This window comes from Gopherus evgoodei, unplaced genomic scaffold, assembly GCF_007399415.2.
Source record: "Gopherus evgoodei ecotype Sinaloan lineage unplaced genomic scaffold, rGopEvg1_v1.p scaffold_41_arrow_ctg1, whole genome shotgun sequence".
Classification (NCBI taxonomy): Eukaryota; Metazoa; Chordata; order Testudines; family Testudinidae; genus Gopherus; species Gopherus evgoodei.
This window is the reverse complement of record NW_022060062.1, coordinates 1,411,725-1,431,579: the sequence shown is the minus strand read 5'-3', so window position 1 is coordinate 1,431,579 and position 19,855 is coordinate 1,411,725.

Genomic DNA, 19,855 nt, shown 5'->3' with positions numbered 1-19,855 from the left:
CAAGCCGGGCCTTAAAAACCTTGAAGGAAAGAGATTCCACCATCTCCCTCGATAACCCATTCCAGTGCTTCACCATCCTCCTAGTGAAATAGTGTTTCCTAATATCCAACCTAGACCTCCCCCACTGTAACTTGAAACCATTGCTCCTTGTTCACTCATCTGCCACAACTGAGAACAGCCGAGCTCCATCCTCTTTGGAACACCCCTCTTAGCCATCTGTGTGGAAATAAGGAGTTTGTATCAGTCACCTCCTCCCTGCAATGAGGGCAGCACTCTATTCCTGTTGGGCATCATTGTTGACATAATGAGTGTCAAAAGGGTTATAGCAGAGTAGCCCCCTACTGCTGCATCCAACTGTTATCATGGTAGACACCACTCTGGAGAGGGTATAACAAGTGTCACGGCAATTGATAGTGCTCACTCATTGGTGAAGTTGGCATCTTGTTCCTTCCAACCCCACACCTCTATAGAGGTAAGTAGTATGACCTTGATAGCTTTCATCACCATGCATTTTTGCCAGGTTTCCATGCCTCCTGTGGGACTTTTGTCCTGGCCTTCCATCCCGTTTCTATTGGCCCCGAAGTTTGGTGCCATTGGCCACTTCGAAAAAAAAATGTTGTGTTTGAATGGGGGAAGTGTTGTGCTTGAATACATTGAGAGAAAAAAAGACTAGAGTGAGAGAAACTTAAATTTTGGGGAAGGTTTATTGAAAAAAGATGGCTCATAAAGGTATGCTATAAAAGAATAGAAAATTCAATACATTGAAAGTTTAGCGTGAGAGACGTTCAGGTAAGTTTATTGGATGCGAGTGAGTAAGGAGCTTTGTTATTAAAGAATAGAGTGATTGTGTTACTGAACAGAGGCAGAGCGAAGCATTTTACCCCACCTTGTGTTTGTGCTTAGATACATTGAGTAAGGCTTGCTGTTGGTAAAGGGCAGGTTATTAATGAATAGAATGCTGGTGTTGCTGAACACAGGGAGAGCAAAACATCCTGCCCCCTTGACTGTTGGTAGCGAAATGATAGCTGTTTTGGGCCACGCTCCTGGGAAGCTAGCCCCTTCTTTCGGTGGACCACTCAGAGGCTGTTTTACAATCAGGTCACAGAATGAACTTGTTGAACCAATCCTGTAGTCCCAATGCACTTTACCTTACATTAAAAGCTATAAAAACAGGATTAAAAAGAAAAATTAGTAAGCACATGATAAAGTGAATAACAAAAGCATTAAACAGTATTAAAAACTAAGACAAAACCTATTTAGTAAGCACGTGGTGAAAAACTGATGAAAAACAAAACTAGGTTTAAAAAGAAATTTATTAAGCACAGACCCAAAAACTGGCTAAAAACATTAAAAGCTAGGTTTAAAAAGGAAATGTACTAAGCACATGACTCAAAAAGTAAATAAAAGCTATAAAAAAAGGATTAAAAAGGAAATGTAGTAAGCACAGAGCCAAAAAACTGGCTAAAAAACATTAAAAGCAGGTTTAAAAAGGAAATTTACCAAGCACTTAATAAAAAAGAGAATAAAAAAGTAAATAAAAACATTAAAAGCTAGGAAATTTAGCAAGCACATAATAAGAAAGCATTCAGTATCAGAGTAGGTTAAGAAAAAAGAGGGGCTAAAAGAAAAAACAAAGGAAAGAGAAAGAGCACATGATTGAATCGGAGGGAGAGAGAGAGCTTTACCTTGACTATGTTTCTGTAAAATGAGGCAATGGCACAGCTTAGAAACTTTCAGGCTGTTTATCATCGCTTTTGGATTGGGCCAATCAGAGGTGGTTTTACAACCGCGTTATAAAATTTATTTTCTGAACCAATTTTAGTGGTCCAAGATTTTAAACAAGAGCCAACTCCCCTTTCTCCCCCTCCCCTTCCCTCCACCTTCCTTGTAACTGCCAATCAGACCTACTTTTTTTACAAAGGGATTTTAATAAAAGTTTAAACCATAAGCTTTTAGTAACAAACAATTTTAAAGGTTTTTTTCTAGGTTTTAGGCTAGCACTGGTTATTTTTTGTTTCTTCTAAGCCCAATAAAAAACAATGGGCTTTTGCAGATGATAGCTGTGATTAAAAAGGAGGCTGATTTTTAACCAACTTAAGTTAGTTACATTAAGTTTTGTAATGGAATAAAGCTCTGCTTTATATTGACTTAAAGACACAGCCCTTTATTTACAGGGGTGTTTTAATAAAATAGAGTACTCCAGGTTTAAAACCCCACAATTTAGTAACAGCTTATATATTTTTTATTTTGTTAACCACTGAATTAGAGAGAAGAAGCTTGTTTTTTTTTTCCACTTTTTAACAAAGAGGTGAAAGTTTTGTAAAGGAATAAACACTTCTTTATTTAGCCCCACGTGCATAAGTGTTTTAATAAAATGTAAGTTTGGAGAAACAGTTTAGGTTTAAAAATCTGTTTATAAAAGTTTTTCTTCTAGGTTTTAGGCTAACAGGGTTAGTAAGAACAATGTAAAAAAAGCAGCTTTTGTAATTAGAGATAAGAAAGCCTTGTACTAAAAAGAACAGGAACGTTAAGTGTAAATAAGCTTACTGTATAAAATGAAAGCTTTCTTACCCTTAACGTTTAAAAAAGCAAAGATATGGAGCCTAGGATTTTTGCCTTTTGTTTGTGTTTTTTTAAGAGGCCACCTGCTTTGCTCTAAACTAAACCAACAAAACCCTGTCACAAATGCTAACTAGCACACACTAGTAAAGGTGTGCTTATCTGTAAAGTAATGCCTAAAATTCCCTCTGTTTTAACTTATTAAATAAACACTTTAGAAGAAAAACCCCACCTAAAGACACTCCTTTACTTACAGGGGTGTTTCAATAAAAAAACACCCTGGTCTAAACCTGACAAGAAGAAGGTTTTAGTAAGAAGCACTTAAAACAGCCTTCTGAAGGTAGTGATTAGAAAAGAAGACCCCTTTGAAAAATAGGCTATATGGCCCCTTAGGAATAGATGTTTAATAAAATGTGTGTCTGCAGAAAGAGTTTAGGGTTAAAAAAAGGTTTATAAAAGTAAAAACAGTTTTAGACTAACATGGTTATTTTTAGTAAGAACAATTTGAAGGTAGTGGATTAGAGAGAAGACGACCCCTTTGAAAAACAGGCTATCTGAAAACACATTTCTTTATTTATGAGGATGTTTCAATAAAAAAAAAGTCCATGCAGAAGCATCCCAGGCCTAAACCCACAAACCTTTACTAAGAAAAAGGTTTTTAAAGTTTTTTTCCTATGGGGATTCTAGTGAGAACCACTTGAAACATCCTCATGAAGGCAGTGGATTAGAAAAGAAGAAAACCCCTTTGAAAAGCAGGCTACCTGAAGACACTTTTTTCATTTAGCCATAAGAACATAAGAACAGTCATACCGGGTCAGACCAAAGGTCCATCTAGCCCAGTATCTGTCTACCAACAGTGGTCAGGGCCAGGTGCCACAGAAGGAGTGATGCTAACAGGCAATGATCAAGTGATCTCTCTCCTGCCATCCATCTCCATCCTCTGATGAACAGAGGCTAGGGACACCATTCTTTACCCTTCCTGGCTAATAGCCATTTATGGACTTAGCCACCATGATTTTATCCAATTCCCTTTTAAACGTTGTTATAGTCCACAAGTTGACTGTGCGCTGTGTGAAGAAGAACTTCCTTTTATTTGTTTTAAACCTGCTACCTATTAATTTCATTTGGTGATCCCTAGTTCTTGTATTATGGGAATAAGTAAATAACTTTTCCTTATCCACTTTCTCCACATCACTCATGATTTTATCAATCTCTATCATATTCCCCCTTAGTCTCCTCTTTTCCAAGCTGAAGAGGCCTATCCTCTTTAATCTTTCCTTGTATGGGACCCTCTCCAAACCCCTAATCATTTTAATTGCCCTTTTCTGAACCTTTTCTAGTGCTAGAATATCTTTTTTGAGGTGAGGACACCACATCTGTACACAGTATTCGAGATGTGGGCGTACCATGGATTTATAGAAGGGCAATAATATATTTTCAGTCTTATTCTCTATCCTCTTTTTAATGATTCCTAACATCCTGTTTGTTTTTTTGACTGCCTCTGCACACTGCGTGGACATCTTCAGAGAACTATCCAGGATGACTCAAGGATATTTTTCCTGACTCGTTATAGCTAAATTAGCCCCCATCATATTGTATGTATAGTTGGGGTTATTTTTTCCAATGTGCATTACTTTACATTTCTCCATATTAAATTTCATTTGCCATTTTGTTGCCCAATCACTTAGTTTTGTGAGATCTTTTTGAAGTTCTTCACAATCTGCTTTGGTCTTAACTATCTTGAGCAACTTAGTATCATCTGCAAACTTTGCCACCTCACTGTTTACCCCTTTCTCCAGATCATTTATGAATAAATTGAATAGGACTGGTCCTAGGACTGACCCTTGGGGAACACCACTAGTTACCCCTCTCCATTCTGAGAATTTACCATTAATTCCTACCTGTTGTTCCCTGACTTTTAACCAGTTCTCAATCCATGAAAGGACCTTCCCTTTTATCCCATGACAGCTTAATTTACGTAAGAGCCTTTGGTGCGGGACCTTGTCAAAGGCTTTCTGGAAATCTAAGTACACTATGTCCACAGGATCCCCCTTGTCCACATGTTTGTTGACCCCTTCAAAGAACTCTAATAGATTAGTAAGACACGATTTCCCTTTACAGAAACCATGTTGATTATTGCTCAACAGTTTGTTTTTCTATGTGTCTGACAATTTTATTCTTAAATATTGTTTCGACTAATTTGCCTGGTACCAACGTTAGACTTACCGGTCTATAATTGCTGGGATCACCTCTAGAGCCCTTTTTAAATATTGGTGTTACATTAGCTAACCTGCAGTCATTGGGTACCGAAGCCGATTTAAAGAACAGGTTACAAACCTTAGTTAATAGTTCCACAACTTCACATTTGAGTTCTTTCAGAACTCTTGGGTGAATGCCATCTGGTCCCAGTGACCTGTTAATGTTGAGTTTATCAATTAATTCCAAAACCTCCTCTAGTGACACTTCAATTTGTGACAGTTCCTCAGATTTGTCACCTACAAAAGCCAGCTCAGGTTTGGGAATCTCCCTAACATCCTCAGCCGTGAAGACTGAAGCAAAGAATCCATTTAGTTTCTCCACAATGACTTTATCATCTTTAACCGCTCCTTTTGTATTTCGCTCGTCAAGGGGCCCCACTGGTTGTTTAGTAGGCTTCCTGCTTCTGATGCACTTAAAAACATTTTGTTATTACCTTTGGAGTTTTTGGCTAGCTGTTCTTCAAACTCCTCTTTGGCTTTTCTTATTACACTCTTGCACTTAAGCTGGCAGTGTTTGTGCTCCTTTCTACTTGCCTCACTAGGATTTGACTTCCACTTTTTAAAGGAAGTCTTTTTATCTCTTACTGCTTCTTTTACATGGTTGTTAAGCCACGGTGGCTCTTTTTTAGTTCTTTTACTGTTTCTTAATTTGGGATATATATTGAAGTTGGACCTCTATTATGGTGTCTTTAAAAAGGGCTCATGCAACTTGCAGGGATTTCACTTTAGTCACTGTACCTTTTAACTTTTGTTTAACTAACCCCCTCATTTTTGTATAGTTCCCTCTTTTGAAATTAAATGCCACAGTGTTGGGCTGTTGAGATGTTCTTCCCCCCACAGGCATGTTGAATGCTGTTGTATTATGGTCACTATTTCCAAGCGGTCCTGCTATAGTTACCTCTTGGACCAGCTCCTGCGCTCCACTCAGGATTAAACCTAGAGTTGCCTCTCCCCTTGTGGGTTCCCGTACCAGCTGCTCCATGAAGCAGTCATTTAAAGTATCAAGAAATTTCATCTCTGCATTTCGTCCTGAGGTGAAATGTTCCCAGTCAATATGGGGATAATTGAAATCCCACACTATTATTGGGTTCTTAATTTTGATAGCCTCTCTAATTTTCCTTAGCATTTCATCATCACTATTACTGTCCTGGTCAGGTGGAGGGGGCTCGGCCGTGGTGCCTTTTGTCTGACCAGCCATCTCTTGGCTGACGGTAATTCTGCTGCTGCCCTTTAATTCCCCCCCCCCCGGCAGGTCACGGGGCACGTGGCCCTAGCAGTAAGTAAATGTTCAGGGCTGATGTGCAGGATGTGTCGTCAGGGCATTGCTTGTGGCCCTTGGCTTCTCTACTGCTTCCTCCCTGCCACACACCTCATTCCTGTCTCCTTCCTCCCTTTCCTCTTCTCTGGGGGAAGAAGGGGTTTGCCCCCCTAGTCACTGTGCCCCTCACCCAGTACCCCCAGCCCACCCCAAAGAGGGTATCTGCATCCTGCCCTGCAGCGGAATCCGTACACCTGCCTCCCTGCCCCATGGCCGTGCCCTGCACCAGATCAAGCACCCAGCCCCAGTGGGTGTGGGCCACGCACCCAGCACGAGGCCTCAATGGGAGTGGGCTGCTCTGTGCTCTGGATGGGCAGCTGTTACGTAGCTGGTGCGTTACCCCAGTGCTCACGTCTGTGGTTCCCTGGCTTCATGTGCATCGCATCTGTGACACTCGGGTTGCTCTGGGCATTAACCAGTTCTCATCTCCCCCAGGCCAGCACTGCCGTGCTGCTGGTCCCTGCGGCTGAGGGACAGCATGAGGCCAGCTGCGTTGTCACCTGCCAGCAGGTCCTCTTGGCCTGCAATCTGCCAGCCAAGCAGCTTGTCATCTGTGTGAACAAGATGGATGCGACGGAGCCTCCCTACAGTTGCCAGCACTACCAGGAGATCAGCCAGGAAATGTGCGCCTGCCTCCACCAGCTGGACAAGAACCCAGCAACTGTGGCTTTTCTCCCAATCTCGGGCTTGCATGGGGACAACCTGCTGGAACCCAGCTCCAGGGTAAGTCTGGGGCCTAGCCACCCTGGGAAGTGCTGCAGGGCATTGGGCCACACAGCCCCCCTTGTGGGAATGGCTTAGCCAGGCCGCTGGCTTGTCCATCCTAGTGGCTGTCTAAGACCGGCTTTCATGATGCCACGTCTCTTTGCCTGCAGGCCCAGTGCCTTGGGGAAAGCAGGGGCTGGTACCATGGTTCCCAGGCCAGCTGCTTGCAGAGGAGGTGGTGCCACAGGCCCAGACCCACTGAGGCATTTGGGTGCTTAGCGCTCACCAAAATCAATGGGTGCCAAGCAGCAGGGTACCTCTGGGAGCAGGACCGTAATGCCGAGTCTGTCTCCTGTCCCTGGTCCTCCAGGCCGCAGCATTAAATTGGCCCTTCTGTGCCGGCCGGCCCACCAGCCAGGGCCCAGTCTCTCCTGTTCCAAGCACAGGAGGCCTGTGGCTCTGAGGGGAAAACAGGTTCCTGACCCTGGCTCTCGACTGGCCACCTTTCTCCCTGGTCACCCTCCACAGTGTGTCCGCAGAGCTTCCTGGGGCAGGAACTGTCTGGGCTGTGTCTGTGACGGGCCTTGGGCCACCGCTGGGGCTGCTAGACGTGCCAGGGAGTCAGTAGTATTGTCTCCTCTCCCTCGCCACACAGAGGCCATTAAACCCCAGGAGAGGTCAGGGGCATAACGCATGGCTGGAAGGAGCTCGATACTATGGTGATGGGCACAGGATGGAAACCTCCGTGGGTTAATAGATCCCTAGATTCCAAGGCCAGAAGGGACCACTGTGATCTGTGACCTCAAGAGACCTGCCTTGAAATAATTCCTACAGCAGATCATAAGAACAGCCAGACTGGGTCAGACCAAAGGTCCATCGAGCCCAGTGTCCTCTCTGCTGACAGAGGCCATTGCCAGGTGCCCCAGAGGGAGTGAACAGAACAGGGCAACTTATCACGTGATCCATCCCCTGTCACCCATTCCCAACTTCTGGCAGTGAGAATTTTAGGGACACCCAGAGCATGGGGCTGTGCCACTGACCATTGATGGATCTGTCCTCCAGGAACTGATATAGGTCTTTTTTGAACCCTGTTATAGTCTTTGCCTTCACAACATCCTCTGGCAAGGAGTTTCCTTTTGTTTGGTTATAAACCTGCTGCCAATTAATTTCACTGGGTGTCCCTTGTTCTTGTGTTTATGAGAAGAAAAGCATCCAATCTGGATTTGAAACTGGTCAGTGATGGAGAATCCATTACGACCCTTGGTTCCGATGGTTAATAACCCTCACAGTCAAAAATATACACCTTGTTCTAATCTGAATGTGTCTAGCTTCGACCTGCAGTCATTTAGCCATTCCAGCAGGAGGAGGAGACGAGATCATTGACTGGGCAAGGTTCCCCTCAAGATGGGAAATCTGCCCTCGTTACCCAGACAGTAACACTGAAATCCTGCCCTTTGCAGATGCCCTGGTTCCGAGGCTGGGAAGGCACTAGGAAGCGAGGTGGTACCATAGCCACCAGCCTGCAGCAGGTCCTGCATTCTCTTGTCCCTGAGTGGTCCCAGTGGGACTCCAACTACACATGTGGAGGTGGGTGGTAATTTGCCTAGTTAGGCTGGCGGAAGGGGGTGGGGGTTCTCCTGCACAGTGCTGGGGACGGGCCTGAGTCACACACGCTCACAGGAAACTCTGCTTGGTCTGCAGTGACTGACGTGGCCGCCCGTGGGCCTACAGGTGCTATATCAGAAGTTAGCTTCATTCACTTCCAAAGCTAAACTTGGAATAAATCACTCAATTCAGAATAAGAGCGTTCACACGGGAAACTAATCCAGAATAACTATTCTGCCTTAAATTTGTACCCACCCTTAATCTGAATTAACCTCTCAGTGGAGACAAGCCCTTTATGACCTGGCATTAACATGTGGAGGGACAGATGGCTGGCACAGTGGGGGTGGCTGCCTGCTGTTCTCCTCAGAAGTCTCTGGCCATGTACATACCAAGCCCAGACCGTCCCACGAGCACTGACTGACACCAGGCTCCCAGAGAAGTTCCAGCCCCACGTAAAGATCTGAGCAAGGGGGCCCTGCAGCTGGGACCCCTGTGGAGTACCGGGGGAAGCCAGGCCTGGCCCAGGGCCTTCCTCTGAGGCAATTCTTGTGACTGTCTGCTCATGTGCCCCATCAAATCTCACCTGCGAGGCTGGGCACTCCAAGGGACAGGACACCGCAGCAAAATCAGCCCGGGGAACTGCACCTGGAAACCCCACCCCCAGTCTGGGCCTGGCTTTTAATGGGGCACTGGCCAAAGCTGCCAGCTGGGAGGGAAGCCCCTGACTTAACTGGGCCTTTGTCAGGTGGCTGTAGGAAGGCAAGGGGCCTTGTCCCAGCAAGGGACAGGACACAGCAGGCTGAGCTCCTGCTCCTGCCTCCAGGGGCAGCTCCAGGCACTAGCACGCCAAGCGTGTGCCTGGGACAGCAAGCCACAGGGGGCGCTCTGCCGGTCGCCGCGAGGGCAGCAGGTAGGTTGCCTTTGGTGGCATGCCTGCGGAGGGTCCACTGATCCCGCGGCTTTGGCAGACCTCCCGCAGGCGCGCCGCCGAATCCGCGGGACCAGGGACATCCCGCAGGCATGCCGCCGAAGGCAGCCTGCCTGCCGTGCTTGGGGCAGCAAAATACCTAGAGCTGTACCTGCCTGCCTCTGCCTGTGACTGACAGGCAACTCAGGCCAGTGCCATCCAAAAACGGCCACTGGCTTCGGCTGCCTTGTAAGCCCAGCTCGAGACCCCAGAGGCCTGACTTCTCAGGTGTCCAAAAGCAGATGCACCCGAGTACCAGGGCTGTAAACCCAGTGGGAGGGGCTGTGTTCCCAGGCGGCTCAGTCGGGCCTGAGCCTGCCTGGGGCCTGCAGGCGTTGTCGTAACACAGCCAGCCTGTGTCCGCGCACGATCGCTAGCTCCTGCTCTGGATCCTTACCCCGGTCTCTGCTTCTCCTCAGCAGGACTGGAGGGTGACCCTGTGAGAATGAGCAGCACCCCCGTGTCCTGCTTAGAGGAGCCCCTGACTCTTCCATCCTCCCTCGACGGTACCACGTCAGCTGGCCTGAAGAGGAAGGACCTGGACAGCCCCGTCCTGCAGCTGCCGAAGAAGCTGCGAGGGGAATCCCTTCACACTAGCATGCAGTCGCTGGCACCATCTCAGGGGAGTGACCTTGACACAGCACTAAACTGGCAAAAACAGATCCTGGAGACCCAGTGCCCCTTCGCTTCCACCCCACTCACACAGCCCTCCCACTGGCCGCAGGCCCCACCTCTCCAGCTCCCATCCTCCCCCACCCACTGGCCGCAGGACCCACCTCTCCAGCTCCCATCCTCTCTCACCTACTGGCCGCAGGCCCCACCTCTCCAGCTCCAATCCTCCCCCACCCACTGGCCGCAGGCCCCTCCTTTCCAGCTCCCATCCTGCCCCAGCCGCTGGCCGCAGGCCTCTCCTCTCCAGCTCCCGTCCTCTCTCACCTACTGGCCGCAGGCCCCACCTCTCCAGCTCCAATCCTCCCCCACCCACTGGCCGCAGGCCCCTCCTTTCCAGCTCCCATCCTGCCCCAGCCGCTGGCCGCAGGCCTCTCCTCTCCAGCTCCCATCCTCCTCCACCCACTGGCTGCAGGCCCCTCCTTACCAGCTCCCATCCTGCCCCAGCCGCTGGCCGCAGGCCTCTCCTCTCCAGCTCCCATCCTCCCCCACCCACTGGCCGCAGGCTCCACCTCTCCAGCTCCCATCCTCCCCCACCCGCTGGCCCCACCTCTCCAGCTCCCATCCTCCCCCACTTGCTGGCCAATAAACCCCACCCCTCCAGCTCCCATCCTCCCCAACCCGCTGACCGCAGGCCCCACCCCTCCAGCTCCCATGCTCCCCAACCCGCTGGGCACAGGCCCCTCCCCTCCAGCTCCCATCCTCCCCCACTCGCTGGCCGCAGGCCCCACTCCTCAAGCTCCCATCCTCCCCCACTCGCTGGCCACAGGCCCCTTCTCTCCAGCTCCCATCCTCCCCCACCTGCTGGCCGCAGGCCCCTCCTCTCCAGCTCCCATCCCTGCACCTTCAGCCCTGGCACACCCCTCCGCTGCAGCCCCCATTTCTCTGGCTTCCATCCTCTGGAGACTGGACTTTGCCTACGTCTTGACCAAGATACTTGGACCTTGATAAAAAGTAATTAACTACCCTTGAGCTATGGTAAAGAACGCAATTGTCAGACACACAGTTTCAGCCAGTTTGCCTGATTGTGATGTTAGGCTTACCAGCCTGTAATTTCCAGCATTGCCTTGAGGCCTTTTTTTTTTTTAAATCGGTATTGTTAGCTACTTGCCAGACATCTAGTGCAGAGGCTAATTTAAACAATAGGTTACATACCACAGTTGTTACTTGCAGTTTCATACCCTGTCACAATTTGCTGCTTCTGCGTTTCCCCACCTTACAGCCCCAGGGCAATAAGCTGTGATGGATGGAGACATTCCCACCACAGTTTGGTACCTCTCACCTTTCCCCACTTTCTGCTCCAAGGGTAACAGACTGTGATGGATGGGGTTCATCTAGCATCGTTTTTCCACCTCGGCCTCTCTCCATCCTTTGGTCCAGGGCTGGTAAATTCTGATGGCTGGGGACATTCCCAACACAATGACCTTTCCCCGTTCTCTACCTTCCCCTATCTCCTAGACCAGGGGTAGAGAGCTGTGATCGATTGGGGATATTGAAGCCTATAGGGCTAGCTTGCTTACTTGCCTGTATATCTTTTCTTATGAGTTTGACTATTTGTTTTATTATAATAGGTTATAATATGTTTAGAGATGTATATTAGAGTGTTTTGGCTGCAATGCAAGGGACTACAGGCCACATCCTGTATGTTCTAAGGCAAAGTTAGTGTACATGTGTTTAGGACCTTTCACCTCGAGAGTTGGTGATGAGTAAAAGCATAAGGTCCATATATGGTTACACCCTTTAACAGAGCTAGATAAAGGATGTGTCGAAGCAGGGTGGTCTGGGGGGCTACCTCAGTACATACCCTCTTTCAACTGACCAGATTCGCCTCAACTTGGAGAGGAACTGAAATGACCAGGTAGGGCAGAAATCAGAGAATGAGCTAATGCCATTAATATGTGGGTATATGTTATCAGTACATACAGACACACCAGCCTATGGAGTGAGGGCACCCCAGCATTTCTGTGGGAGAGGAAATGAAGTTTGGACATAGAAGGAGGGTTCAGGTGTTCATGCTCTGTGGCAAGGGGGTCCCACCATGCCTAAGAGACTTCTTAGTTCTTTGTTTATCACCCTTTGCTTGGTTAGTCCGTTAGTTCTGAGTTGTGAGTTTTAAGTCAGTCAGTTCAGTAAAACTCTGAAGTTATTTTGGTCAGTCTTCTCCAGATCTTGGATCTCCTAAGCTCTGTCCTTCCCACTCGAGAGCTGAGCGATCTGGACTCTCTTGGCATGCCAGAGGCGAGGCTGGTGCTTGGTCTCTCACCTCCAGGTTATAACCAGGGCTGCTGGGGGCGGGGTAAAGGGGGGCAAGTGCCCAGGGGCCCGGGTGACTTAAAAGGGCCTGCGGCTGCCAGTGTAGCAGCAGCTGGGGGATCCCTGTTGCTTTTAAAAAACAATAGCGGTGCCTCTGGTAGCCCGGGGCTCCTGGACGCTTTTAAATCACTGGCCAGGCCAGCAGCCGTATGGGGCACCCAGAGCTGCTGATGGGTGGAGGGGGGAAAAGGGAGCTTACCAGCTAGCCCCTGCAGCTCCACCCCTTCCGGGGACACAAAGCCATCCCACCCTTTGCCCAGGGGCCCGGAAATTCTGTCAGTAGCCCTGGTGATAATGCAGGACTGTGAGTATATTAATCAAAAGCTGGATAGTGCATCACTGATATCTCTAGACCAACGTTGTTGCCTTGGTAACTCTGATCATTTTACCACTTGATTGCTGTTTGGTTACTATTCCATTGATCTCTGGGAAAGTCTTTAAGGCTACATTTGTCTCTGTGTGAGTGTCCTTGTCATACATCCCAGGGGTCCTCGCAAACTCTGTCTAGCCTGATTCTGGGACAAGAATCTTCTTATCAATTGGCAAACCTATAACCCTTATTATCTAACTCATAATATTAACCTCCTAAAATCAGGCAACAGTGTCCTGTCATAATTTGCTACCTCTCTCTGCCCATCAATGCAGTGTTGCCAATTTGAGGAGACCGAAAATTGTGAGTCAAACCTCCAAAAATCACGAGATTGGCCCAGAAATCATGAGATTTTAATAAAAGTTTATACTGAGTTTGTAAGTCAGTCTTGTTTGAACTCACCTCCCCTGCCCATCAGAGCTCAGGGTGTGTGATGTGAGAATTAGTGTCGCCCACTCAATCACATACTGGATAAGGTGATTTTGGTCCCTGCTACAGGAGCTCTCGGCCCCACAAGTGCATGTCTCCTGCCCAGCAATTAATCCTGTCACCCCAACCCCCATCAGTTCTGTCCCCACCCAACCCCTCAATTCAGCCTCCCCCAGTTGCCATCATCCCCACCCCATCACTCCAGTCCCCCCACCCCACTGACCCCTACCACACTCAGTGAACCCTCCCAGCACTCACCCTATTTGCTCAGAATCCACCATCAATGCAGCCCCCCGAACCCACCAGCCCCCACCTGCCTCAGTTCAGCCCCCTGAATTCCCCAGTCTCATCTCTGCTCCTTAGGGTTCTTCCCCCTTCCCAGGAAGGGGGCGAGGGGGGCTGCATTGGGGTCCCTTCTCCCATGTCCCAGGACAGGAGGGGAGCAGCCACCTGGACCTGGTAGCTGGAGCCCTGCCACGTCTGGGGCAGCTGACAGGATTTCAAAGTAACATTTAAGCCTCACTTTTAGAATGCGCCAATGTCAGGATACCCCCTCCCCACCAGGTGATTAAATTACGTGTTTGAGGGTTGGCCCCTCCCTGTCCCTCTCTCTCTCTCTCTCTCTCTCTGTCTCACACACACACACACACACACACACGTTAGCTCTGTTTACCTGCTGTGTAAGAGGATTCTCATTGGCTTTCCAAGTGCTGTGCAGGAACTGCTTGGCTGGAAACCCATTTTAAGAATTTGCCTCAGGTGGAAAATAATCCTGCCATTTGAGAGATCTACCAGGAGATCCTGACGGAGGCTTAATTTCACTCAGAAATAGTGTCTCGCTCTTGGGATCAGTTTGCAAAAGCTGGTGTGTCTGCTCTGCCCAGTCTGCATTGCCCCTGGGATGTGGCAGCCTCTTCCCCTGAGGCTCCACCCTCACTCTACGTCATCCCTCCATTGCTCCTCCTCTTCCCCAGGCCCTGCCCTCACTCCACCTCATCCCTCCACTGCTCCGCCTCTTCCCTCAGGCCCCGCCCTCACTCCGCCTCATCCCTCCACCGCTCCGCCTCTTCCCCTGAGGCTCCGCCCGCACTCCGCCTCATCCCCCCACTGATCCGTCTCTTCCCCTGAGGCTCTGCCCGCACTCTGCCTCATCCCTCCACCGCTCACCTCTTCCCCTGAGGCTCCACCCTCACTCTGCCTCATTCCCCCACTGATCCGCATCTTCCCCCAGGCCCCACCCTCACTCCGTCTCATCCCCCCACCGATCTGCCTCTGCCCCTGAGGCTCTGCCTTCACTCCACCTCATCCCCCCACAGATCTGCCTCTTCCCCAGGCCCTGCCCTCACTCCACCTCATCCCCCCACTGATCTGCCTCTTCCCCCAGGCCCTGCCCTCATTCTGCCACATCCCTCCACTGCTCCACCTCTTCCCCCAGGCCTCACCCTCACTCCACCTCATCCTCCCACTGATTGGCCTCTTCCCCTGAGGCTCTGTCCTCACTCTGCCTCATCCCCCCACCGCTCCACCTCTTCACCCAGGCTCTGCCCTCACTCTGCCTCATCCCCCCACCACTCCACCTCTTCCCCCAGGCTCCGCCCTCACTCTGCCTCATCCCTCCACTGCTCCGCCTCTTCGCCTGAGCCTCTGCCCTCACTCTGCCTCATCCCTCCACTGACCCGCCTGTGCCCCTGAGGCTCTGCCCTCACTCTGCCTCATCCCTCCACTGCTCCGCCTCTTCCCCCAGGCCCTGCCTTCACTCTGCCTCATCCCCCCACCGCTCCACTTCTTCCCTCAGGCCCCGCCCTCACTCTGTCTCATCCCCCCACCGCTCCTCCTCTTCCCCCAGGTCCCGCCCTCACTCCACCTCATCCCTCCACTGATCCACCTCTTCCCCTGAGCCTCCGCCCTCACTCTGCCTCATCCCGCCACCGCTCCGCTTCTTCCCCCAGGCACTGCCCTCACTCCGCCTCATCCCTCCACCACTCTGCCTCTTCCCCCATGACCCGCCCTCACTCTGCCTCATCCCTCCACCGCTCTGCCTCTTCCCCTGAGGCTACGACCTCATTCTGCCTCATCCCCCCATGGCTCTGCCTCTTCCCCCCAGACCCGCCCTCACTCTGCCTCATCCCCCCACTGATCCGCCTCTGCCCCTGAGGCTCCGCCCTCACTCCGCCTCATCCCTCCACCGCTCCGCCTCTTCCCCCAAGACCCGCCCTCACTCTGCCTCATCCCTCCACCGCTCTGCCTCTTCCCCCAGGCCCTGCCCTCACTCCGCCTCATACCTCCACCGCTCCGCCTCTTTCCCAGAGGCTCCACCCTCATTCTTCCTCATCCCCTCATGGCTCTGCCTCTTCCCCCAAGACCCGCCCTCACTCTGCCTCATCCCTCCACTCCTCTGCCTCTTCCCCTGAGCCTCCGCCCTCACTCTGCCTCATCCCCCCACCGCTCTGCCTCTTCCCCAACGCCCTGCCCTCACTCTGCTTCATCCCTCCACTGCTTCACCTCTTCCCCCAAGACCCGCCCTCACTCTGCCTCATCCCTCCACTCCTCTGCCTCTTCCCCTGAGCCTCCGCCCTCACTCTGCCTCATCCCCCCACCGCTCTGCCTCTTCCCCAACGCCCTGCCCTCACTCTGCTTCATCCCTCCACTGCTCCACCTCTTCCCCCAAGACCCGCCCTCACTCTGCCTCATCCCTCCACTCCTCTGCCTCTTCCGCTGAGCCTCCGCCCTCACTCTGCCTCATCCCCCCACCACTCTGCCTCTTCCCCCGGGCCGTGCCCTCACTCCGCCTCATCCTTCCACTGCTCCGCCTCTTCCCCTGATGCTCTGCCCTCACTCCACCTCATCCCACCACCACTTCACCTCTTCCGCCAGGCCTCACCCTCACTCCGCCTCATCCCCCCACTGCTCTGCCTGTTCCCCCAGGCCCTGCCCTCACTCTGCCTCATCCCGCCACCACTCTGCCTCTTCCTCCAGGCCCTGCCCTCACTCTGCCTCATCCCTCCACCGCTCTGCCTCTTCCCCCAGGCCCTGCCCTCAATCCGCCTCATCCCCCCACCGCTCCACCTCTTCATCTGAGGCTCTGCCCTCACTCAGCCTCACCCCTCCACTGCTCCGCCTCTTCCCCTGAGGCTCTGCCCTCACTCCGCCTCATCCCTCCACCGCTCCACCTCTTCCCCCAGGCCCTGTCCTCACTCCACCTCATCCCTCCACTGCTCCGCCTCTTCTCTCAGGCCCCGCCCTCACTCTGCTGTGCTACATCCTGTCAAACTAAACTAACATCAAACAATGGGACCAAGCAGCCTTGAGCAAGAGAGAAAACCCAACACTACACAGTAGGCTGCAGGACACTTCCAGGTCCATAAAGTGAAATCTCACAACATCATAACTCCCCTAAGAAGGAAAACAAATTCATCCATTTTCTTCTAAACTGGTTAAACCTGCTGTACTCAGTACCTCCTCATTATCTGGTTGTGTCATTTACAGAAGTTTTAGCATCATCCTAATGAAAAAAGGAAGAAAAACAAACTAATGCCAAAATCTGCCCGTCTCCAGATGTTCTGGACTTGGCTAGAAAAAGCCCAGACGCCACTTTACTAATAGATGGAAATAGGGAGTTAAGCTCAGAAAGCTCAGACAGCTTTGGGGTTCATTTCAGTTCCCTCTCCAGGTCTGGGACACTTCCATCCGTAGCCCTCAGGTGTCTGAGTCAGGGTCAAAGAAATGAGAGTGTGATTCCTAAGCACGGAGAGCACAGAACGTTGTGGCAAGTGCCATGCTGGGAAGTGGGGGGTAGAGTGGGGAGAGGATGAACTCTCCAAGGCTCGGAGAGATGCTGCTGTGTCGGAGTGGAGCGTGACAGTGAAGGGGGGAGGAGGGAATCCCTCCAACTCACTTCATCACCCTCAAATAACACAGAATCCAAACCACCATGTTTTCCTATCCCCACTCCAGCACTTTTAGACTCTATTTAATCCTGGTCTCTATGGGAGTCAATCTACAAAAAATGAATGGTTTGGGGCGTCACCTGGAGCAATGTGAGACCAGGTGGTCACAAGACTCTAATAAACACTCTGCTCATTGGGGGGTTCAGAAAATATAAGATGTTTGGGGAAGGGAGGGGGGACTTTGTCCAGGAAGAGGGAGCTTCTGGAGGAGTTTCTCTCTCCCTTCCCCCAGCTGGTTAGGAAGAGGCAGAAAGGCCCAGGGCTGCGGCAGGGAGGAGGGGCTGATTGGGGCTTCTTCTCCTCTGCATGCCATTAGCTTAGAACAGGCAAAATCAGAGGGTCACTCCACAGCAATGGTCAGCTGCTGCTGGAACCTGCCCCCAGACATGGGCAGCTGGATACCTGGGAGCTAAGTACCACCAATGTGTGTGGGAATTAGGAAATGGAGTTTTTCCTATGGCCAGCTCTAGTCAGGACACTGAATTTCTCCCTTGTGTGGAGGAGTCTCTGGTGTCCAGTGTGGTGTTAGCTCCAACTGAAGCATTTTCCATGCTAAGGACATCTGAGAGGGCTCTTCCCTGTATCGATTTGCTGAGGCTTGATGCCCTGCAAGCACCAGATAACGCTTCCCACACATTCAAGGTCTTATTTCTGTGAGTTTTTCAATGGGGAACAATGTGTGAGCTCAGATTAAATGTTTTCATGCAGTTGTTGAAGCTTTTCCCACAATCCAGTTATTTATGGAGTTTCTCTCTTGTGTAGATTGTCTGATGTCTAATAAGATTTGAGCACTGACTGAAACTTTTCCCACAGTGGAGACATTTATAGGGTTTTTCTCCTGTGTGGGTTCTGTGATGTTTAATGGGTCTTCATCTGTCAGTGAAGCTTTTCCCACACTCAAGGCTTTTATAGGGTTTCTCTCCCATGTGGGTTCTCTGATGTGAAATGAGATTTGATCCATTAATGAAGCTTTTCCCACACTGAAGGCATTAATATGGTTTCTCTCCCGTGTGCAGTCTCCAAAGAGTTTTAAGACTTGAGCTCTGACTGAAGCTTTTCCCACAATCCAAACATTTATACGGTCTCTCCTCTGTGTGAGTTCTCTGGTGTTTAACAAGCTGTGATCTGTTGCTGAAGCTTTTCCCACACTCGATACATCTATAGGATCTCTCTCCTATGTGCAGTCTCGGATGGATAGTAAGAGTTGAGAGCCAGTTGAAGATTTTCCTGCAGTCCAAGCATGTATATGGTTTCTTTTCCTTGGATTTGTCTGTGGGGTTGTGGTTTCTTTGGGATCCTTGTCTCCTCCCTCACATTCTAAGGAGTCATGCACTTGCTTTCTTGGGTGGTTTCCCAGTTTCTTCTCTGACCTGTCCCAATTACTGCAAACTTTTCTTTGTTCCCAGCACTGGGAAAAATTCCCATCTGCTCTTCTCAGAAACCTCCCCTGCAGTTCTCAGGACCTTCTTGCTGTGGATTCCCCTCCTCATTCTCACTCATTGTCTCATCATCTGTTGGGGGAGAAAGAGAGAATCCAGGCAGGAGTCAGTGCCTGGGCTGGCAGAAAGGACACAAAGGGGAGTAGTAAAGAGGGAAAACACAATGCGGTAACTGTTGTGAGACTGAGAAATTGGGTGGCATGTAGAGACAGAATCCAAATACTCACAGGGAAGCGAAATCAGGGAGAAAACTCCTGATAGCGAACAGGGTTTGTGGGAAGCCACGAGCGATATCTGCCATGATGATGCCACACGTGCTGCTGAGCAGAGCCTGACCTGGGTGAGATGATGCAGAACTGAGGGGGGCTCATAGCACATTTTGGGGATTTTCAGCTTTTTCCTTCATTTGCCAGATTGTTTCTGTGTCAGTGTCACTGACTCCTCATCTGTGGAGGTGCCTCTTGTGATGCTGCTTTCCTTGGAGGCCTGGAGATTTGGGACTCACGGATCTTCCCCTGCTTCCAGCCAGGCGATCAGGTCAGGTTTGGAAATGGGGAGTCCTGCTCAGGGGGTGAAATCAGTCATGAGCAGAGTGCACTGAGGATTTGTGGAGTATTTGTCACAAAAGGCACATCTTCAGTTTTGAATGACCCCATGATTTGCTGGGGGTTGCGCGATCTGAACAGATGGAAACATGGGCATTGAGCCCTCATGGGAGAGGCCAATCTCTGGGGGAGCTGGGAGCTGTCACACCCTCACTAGGAGTTCTCAAGGTCTGTGGGCTTTGGGGGACTTGCTGAGCCACACACAGCTGTGGTATTAAACCCCTGCCTGTGTCAAAACCACCAGAGCCCTCCCCACACGTGGAGCCAGTCCCAGGAAGGGAGGTGCACAGAGATCCTGTGTGTGAGTGAGAATTAATGCAGAGAGGAAAGCTGGGATAGGTGGAGGGAGGGGGATAGCATGTCCATGGAGGTGAATGGCTCTCTCACACTGCAGCTGTGGACTATGTGACTGTAGCAATGAGGTGCAGCCTCCCACAGAGAGTGCAAGGGAGGGATCACAACAGGGCCTCTCTCGTGCAGAACCCTGAAAGCCATGCCCACCCTGCTGGAAGCCGAGGGGTGGGACAGGAATTGGAAGTACAGTAGGTGGGTCCTGCAGCTCTGTTGGACTGGAACCACCAAGGAACGCAGATGCATCCCGCCTGCTGCTGGAACATGCAGAGCCCACACCCCCAGCCAGAGCTTGCACCAAAAAGTTTGCCCACCCCTGC